Consider the following 7,544-nt stretch of genomic DNA (forward strand, 5'->3'; position numbering starts at 1 on the left):
ATTTATAGAACCTCATAACTCATTGTACATGATTTTGGGAGACAAGCTTCCTATAGGTGTATCTTAGAGAAAGCTTGGAGTGTATTGTAACAAGACTTGGCTTCTCCACAGTGCAGAGCTAATATATCTCTTTGGAAGAGAAGGTGGCAGTGATTGTAACATTCCATTGTCAGGACTAGTGGTTGGTCATATTTGTATGTATGATTGGATCTTTCACTTTCTTAATATAATAGAGCCAACACATTTCATGCATATGTTGTTATTGTATTTCTGTTATCTTGGTTACTCTAACGATATATGTAGTTGTTGTTTACGCATGTATGTATGGACTTTTCTATATATGTTTGTATGAATCTTATCAAGATGCGTTGTTGGTTTAACCATCACTTTGGATCGTTGGATAAAATTCTTTCCAGCTTGTGATGTAACTTGCTCGTGTGTTCCCTTTCAAGCTGTGTGCTATCATAGGTTTCTAAGGGGTGCACTCATCCCCCATTCCTTGTGTTAGAACCTCTCATGCACCTTCCTTGACTTGTTGCATATGTCACACCCTTGCTACCAATAAAGACATCTTACTCCCTCTACGCGCAACCGTGGTCAAGGTGATACCATACTACCCCACTGCTGGGACTCCTACACCAAATGGTCTGAGGTCTAGTTGGGACTTCTTACCAAGGAGATCCCCTGACATGTTGGCAGGTCCAACACCGCCAATAGGGTAACCATTGTCGAATTCAGATAATCAACTCATTTGAACTATACAGAGGGAGAAAAATATACTGGGATCTCATTAAAAGTTGTGGCTTTCTGGCACTTAAATATTTGATTGTGGCCGGGGACATGAATTTCACTCTCGGGTCTGAGGAAGTATGGGGTGACAAAGCTGTGAATGATCCTCTTGAATCATATTTGAGGGGCTCCTGTTGTTGCCTTGAATCTAAGAGAGTCGTCATCTTCATGCATTAGGGTAACATTGAGGTTTTCTTTGTGACAAGGAAGGATAAGTCAATTTGGGGAGATCTATACAAGATCAGCTATTATTCTTGGTTTTAAACTCTCTCCCATTCATATTAATACAAAGAGTATATTGTTTTCCTATATGTGTTATGTCATGTTTACATTCATGTATTTCAATTCTTTGTTGATACATTGAATAGACTAATTGGATAATTCTACATATATTTTGTGGATATTTGGGTTGTGTTGATTGTATTTGCAGGTTCTAGTTATAACAATCAGAGCTATGGTTGGAGCTTATAACCCAAGATGAGAGAAGAGCTTGTGATGGATTCTAAGTAAGCCTCTTTCAAGTCTTCAATTTCTCTAAGTGAAAACCTATATTCTTTGATTTCTGTTGTTCTAGACCATTCCACTAGGTCTAGGGAAGATTACTTTTCTCCTCAATCTATATTTTGTGTAACAAATTAGTGACTCCACTATGGATAATTTCTTCACTTAGTGGTTTCCTTGTCCCTAGTGCCAAGATTGTTCCATCCGCGTAGTGGACAAAACACTTCCTTGGCTTTGTCCATCGAAATGGAAAAAGGTAAATGGTGTCAGTTCCAATCACATAACCTTTGATGAGGAAATGATATTTCTAGACTGATCCCATTTTCCTAAACAGACGAGTGTGCCTAATTGGTCATATATCCTACGAGGAAACACATCTTATATCTAGGGTTTTTCCTGCCGAAGCAGGCCAGGGTGCATGCCCCATGGGTTTAGTCACATTCACCGAATCACTCGCTTTCATTAGGTGGATGGACTGGAGGTTGATGAGACATTCCTTGTACAAAAAGCCCAGTTAGGGATGGAATTTTACTAGTAGCTATGTTTGAACCAGGGAATGAAAGCTAGTCAACTAGTTGGACCACTTTGCCTTCATGCAGAAAACACATCACTCGAAAGAGTGAGGAAACAATAGCTCCCATGTTGTAAATGTAGTCACACCCAAGGAGTAGATTGTAATCTAGAGGCCCTTGGACTACCATCATGTTTAGATGAACGGTTTTCCTTCTCAAAGTTATAGGTAAATTTGGAAGGATCCCTAATGGTCGACTGGTTCCTTTGTTGAAGCCTGACAGATTTCGAATCTCAGGCAGAAGTGATGGTGAACCAAGCGCTTTCCAAGCAGTTGAGGAAAGGATAATCATAGAAGCCCCTTCATCTATGATAGTACCAGCCATGATCATTCTGTAAGCTTGTACTATGATTCAGAATGGTACATTAGATGGTAAGCGGGATCTCCCTAGTAGATTCCAATCAAAGGAAACGACTAGATTACTTGGAGGTGGGACCGAATAAATGGCCGAATAAATCTCTGACGAACTTCCTTCCTACGGTAAAGGAACGGGTAGATTAACCCCATGTTCATCGGATTCTGTGTTAACAAAAAGAATTTGAACAGTGTTGTTCTCATTCTCTTTGGTGATTGTGTCATCTGAAGGTGGACCTTCTGTCTACAAGACTAGGTCGACTGCCGTCTCGACCTGTTGACTTTGGTCGGGTGTGGACTTAGAGGGTTTATCTTCAATGATAGGTGCTTCAACCAACAACAAAGGTGTGTCAGTTGGATTTTCAAATAGCGATGGACTCGGCAAGAGTTTCTTGTATCTAGGAGGAAGTTGCTGCGGTGAAGCAGGACGGTTGTCCAAGACTCTTTTAGCTTTTTCTAGGAAAGGACAACGATGGAGAGCATGATCGCCTTCACACAGTCTACAAGGAAATTTGGATCTCCCTTTTTGTCCATTGACTTTGTTTTCACTAGTTGATGGTGTGCTCTCAACATGATCGTCAAAGGTTGATGACACCAGATTGTGCAAGCGGGGAGACCAATCCCTCAGGATCCGTGGGATATAGGGACAATCTCGATGATAGTGGTCTCCCTTGCAAATGACATATGGAGATTTAGGTTGGAAGGTGCAGTGTGTGGATTTTCGCCAGACGATGCATGGTTGCCCCCTTTTTCTGTTGGCTTCTTCTTCTTCTTCTCCTTCCCTTTCTTCTTCTTCATAGTTACTTGGTTTTTAGTGTTACTAGCTTCACCAAGTGAAGAGGAAGAAGGAGAGGGAGAAACAAATGAAGTAGAAGGTGGGGGAGCAACTTCAATATCATCTAGTTGTTGATTTGATTGTTGAGGAATTATGGTGTTTTGAATGACAGAGGTTGAGAAAAGCCATATTGGCAGGCCAATTGTGAGTCCTGGAAGGGACAATGTAGCCATGTGTGGAGCACCATCATCTCCCCAAGAGGAGAAGGGACTAGGACTCCCCCCAAGGGGAAATCCTTGATTGGTGGGCTCCATTTTCTCAACCTAAGACCAATGAGCGAACAATTATGTTATTCCAATTAAAATAAATTTTTAGACGCTTTGACACAACTTGCTTTTTCAATTTTTAAGAGTCGAGAAAAAGCTAAAGATGACTCTAGTCACCTTCGATTTTTAATGAGCCTGAAGTGACAAGTGCTCAGATGGACCTTTTCTTTTAAGGAGTCTGAAAAGGAACGAAAGTGAATGCTCTAGAAATCTAGACAAAGGGATTACCAAACCAATTGCAAAACTGCAGAATACTTTTTACGGTACGACAGTCAATCTTCCCGAATGTTGTGTTCAGTTCATTGCAATCGATAGGGCGGCAGACATGACTTCCTAAGGATAAAGGATATAGCCTATTGTGGTCTCCCAATATATACTCAACGGTACGTGGGAGCACAAGTCCATATTGGCACTTGTCGTATCAAAGAGGAGGAATCACCCAACCTACGATGAAAATGATAGTTACCAGGCTTTACGACACTGGAATACGTCTCTAGCCTAGACTTATAGATGTTGTGCATTAGGTTCCAAAGCGTTTTTATGTTCATTAAGGTTTATTTTACAGTTGATCTTTCTTAAGAAGTTTTCCTTTAAGGTTCACTATGTGATGTAGATATACAATTCCTAAACACGAAATCTAAGATGATAAAAAATCGTTTACTTTCTTTTAGCAATGAAAATCCTACCTACTAAGGAAAGAGAAATGAAATTCTTTCAACATAGAGCAGAGAGAACACACTAGATGCACTTTTCCTAAATCAATTACCTCATGCAGTCTAAATGCAAATGCACATGCATGTATTTGTTTTTCAGTTTTCTTAATATGAGAATGACAAAAAGAAAACTAAGTATAGATCTGAACTATCTTCTTTCAAAGCGACAGTACTAACAATTTTCTCTTCAAAAAATGAAAGGAAGACTAAGACGACACTTTGAGATTTTGAATTTAAAACTACTTTCGACACTTGAAATATTAATAATTCAAATCAAATACAATGGCAAAAGTGTAATCAACTATCTAAAAGAGGAAGACTTTACGACACTCTTTTTCTTGACTGAAAACGACAGTTGCAACACTTTCAAATCAAAAGACAACAGTTTGATTAAGCTACTTTTTGCAAAGGAGAACTGTAAATGATGAAAAATACATAAAAACATTCAAAATTCTTTATCAAACAAGGCTAAATAATGCAAAGGAAGAAGGTTTCAACAGTGATATACTGATCATAGACAACAGAATTACTGAATAAAGCTGAAGACAATGAAGAAACAACCAAAATCTAGACGCAGAAACAACCTTACTCAATCATCGCACCTGTAACACAGGGAAATAGGGATGCATCTCACCTACAACACACGGGAGGTGCAATGCATCCAGGTTGCCAATGAGACACAGTGCGATGGTCTAGGGATGATACTGAGCTTGGTTTTCACTCATAGTTTGCAGCTCAATAAACACAAAGTATAGGGGCTACTCTAATGAGGTTATTTGAGCTACCACCAGGGCACTTAGGATGTTTGCAAGTCAGATGTTCAATTCATAAACCAACCTGGAGATTGACTGAAGCAGCATTGATCTACTTTGCAATTACATAGCAAAAGCAGTTCGAAGGCTAGCTGGCTTAACTTCAGACTCCGTCTGTAGTTTATAAAGCAAACAACAGTAACAAAAAAAACAAACTATTCGCTCCCCAACGGAGTCACCATTTTGTTATCGGGAAAGCTAGTGTCCATTTGGAGCTGCTAGTCCCACTAAGACGGGTAGCTATCTTAGAAGCAAACAAACCAAAGTTACTTGTGTTTTCCTTTATGAGAGATAGATGAGAGAGAAGCAGAGAGTACCAACCTAAGTCTTTCGCTAGTCTCCTTTCTTGTTCCTCTCTCCTTTGATAGAGCTTTCGCCACTCCTTTCTCACTTGTCTTGCTTCAAAGAACACCTGTAGAGTTAAAGAAGCAAAATACCATCAAAGCATAGAGATCTATAACCATAAACAATATAGGATCAGATGTATATTAACCATACCAATGCATATACAAATACAAGATTTAGAGATATACAAACATATGGAGGAAAACAAAAATAGCTTTATTGATAGAAGTAGTAGAAGAGAGGATTACAACCAAGCTGTCTGATCCGGCATCATCCTCCCAACATGAAAGCTCTCTTCACCTCACAGAAAGCAAGATCACCCAACAATACAATGTCTCAAAGAGAAACCAATAGCACTTCCTTACAAATTACAAAATTCCAGCCTTTGGATCTCTAAGATGAGGGATCCATATATAGATGTTTGTAGGAGAGTGAGTCAGCTTCTGGGATTTTGATTAGTGTCATTTCGCTGATAGTTCTTGGTTCCACTTGAAGATTTCATGATCTCTTACTCATCCTTGGGTGAATTTAGAGAGGCAAGTGTCATATGAGTAGTTTCTATAAGATTCTTTGAGTTTCCACCTAGCAAACTGCCTCTGCCATTTGTCTGCTCTCACTCATCGCACCCTATAGAAGGGATTTTCAATATGCATCACATCCCCCGTGTGTAACAGGTGAGATGCATCACACCCTCAGCATGGAGCAATCTGTATGGTCTAGTTTTGACCAGTTCTAAGCAATTTTTCAGGGAGAACTTCTGGGAAATGATGTAATCAATTGACCTTGATCCTTTAGGGTATGCAACAACACTTTTATGGATTTTAGAGCCCTTTGTTTATGGACATATGTGATTGGGGTTGCAGTGCCCAAATATGTCTATAACACCAAGGCTAACTTTTTCATTTTTCCTTTGGATTTGTCTCCTCCTCATATTCTATTTCCATAGTTTTCTTTCTAGTTGCTGCTGCTTTATAGCTTCAAAAGCCTGCAAGCCTACAAATCCATAGATTCTTCCTTAGAAAATCGCAAAGGTTTTTGGTTTTCAAGGGATAATTGACATCAGGGGAGAAAAACAGTGTTTGCATGCAGAAGCCCAGATTTTAGTTCTCTATCATTTTATTTATTCTTGTTTTTGTTGTTTTCTCCCAACCATCTCTGCAAAATACTTGTGGCATTTTGAAATAGATTCGACGACTATAAAATCTCCTCCTGGCACCATATAATACCTTTTCAATCACAATTCCGACCAGTATGTCTCTGGAAGAGGCCCTGATGGAGGCGAGGCCGAGGCCCCTAAATCTGAAGCGCAGATCTCTGGAAGAAAAGACTCTGAGCAATATGTCGATTTTTGTTACCCATCTGAGGGGTCTAGAGACCATGAGGAGCTCAGATGGCCTAGAGTCAATGTCATCTCCTAGGGTAAGCATAATGTCATCTCCCAGGATAATCATTCGATCCAGCACCCCTCTGTCCGGATGCCACACCCCATTCACCACGCATCCCATGTTGGCAGATGCATGGGACAGTCTCAAGAAGTCTCCGGTTTATTTAAAAGGGAAGTCCATTGGCACCATTGCAGCCTTCGATTCCACCGAGGATGCTTTGAACTATAACTAGGTATTTGTTAGGGACTTCGTTCCCAATGCATTGGCATTTTTGATGAATGGCGAGCCTAAAATTTTCAAAAAATTCTTGTTAAAGACTCTTCACCTCCAAGCCTGGGATAAGTGGATTGATAATTTTACACTAGGTGAAGGTGTTATGCCTGCCAGCTTTAAGGTTCTTCATGATCCTGAGCGAAACATCGACACCATAATTGCATATTTTGGCGAAAGCGCCATTGGTAGGGCTGCCCCTATCGATTCAGGATTTTGGTGGATTATTTTGCTCCGAGCCTACACCAAGTGTATAGGAGACCATAGTCTTATTGATCTGACTCAAGTACAACGTGGAATGAGGCTTATCTTGAGTTTGTGTCTTTCTGAAGGATTTGACACCTTCCCAACGCTTCTTTGTGCGGATGGTTGTTGTATGATTGATATAAGAATGGTTATATATGGTTACCCTATTGAGATTCAAGCACAAAGAGAGGTTGTAAAAGCCTGAAGGATGACTGTATTGATTAGTTGTTGAGATATTTCTTTTTCCTTTTGTGGATAGAAGATAGTAAAGACCTTTTGGCTTTGAATAGTGTCAATCAGAAACGTCTATATATACTCTGGTTTCAGCTCTGAATTATCGAATATAAAGATTTTTTTTTATATGAAAAAAATTGAATCAAAGCAACTGAAGGAAATATGTATTGCAGAGAATTTGGGGTTCCAACCCATTTCAAGAGAACTCATCATGGAAAACTAC

At 39.7% G+C, this 7,544-nt stretch overlaps 1 pseudogene; it reads left to right on the top strand.

Annotated features, from left to right (window-relative positions):
* Positions 1 to 6,437: 6,437 nt before the first annotated feature.
* Positions 6,438 to 7,292, top strand: LOC149262438 (putative alkaline/neutral invertase B pseudogene; annotated as a pseudogene).
* The last annotated feature ends 252 nt before the right edge of the window (positions 7,293 to 7,544 follow it).

This window comes from Pinus tabuliformis, chromosome 6, assembly GCF_031772625.1.
Source record: "Pinus tabuliformis cultivar Carrire ecotype Pingquan chromosome 6, CPIR1, whole genome shotgun sequence".
Classification (NCBI taxonomy): domain Eukaryota; kingdom Viridiplantae; phylum Streptophyta; class Pinopsida; order Pinales; family Pinaceae; genus Pinus; species Pinus tabuliformis.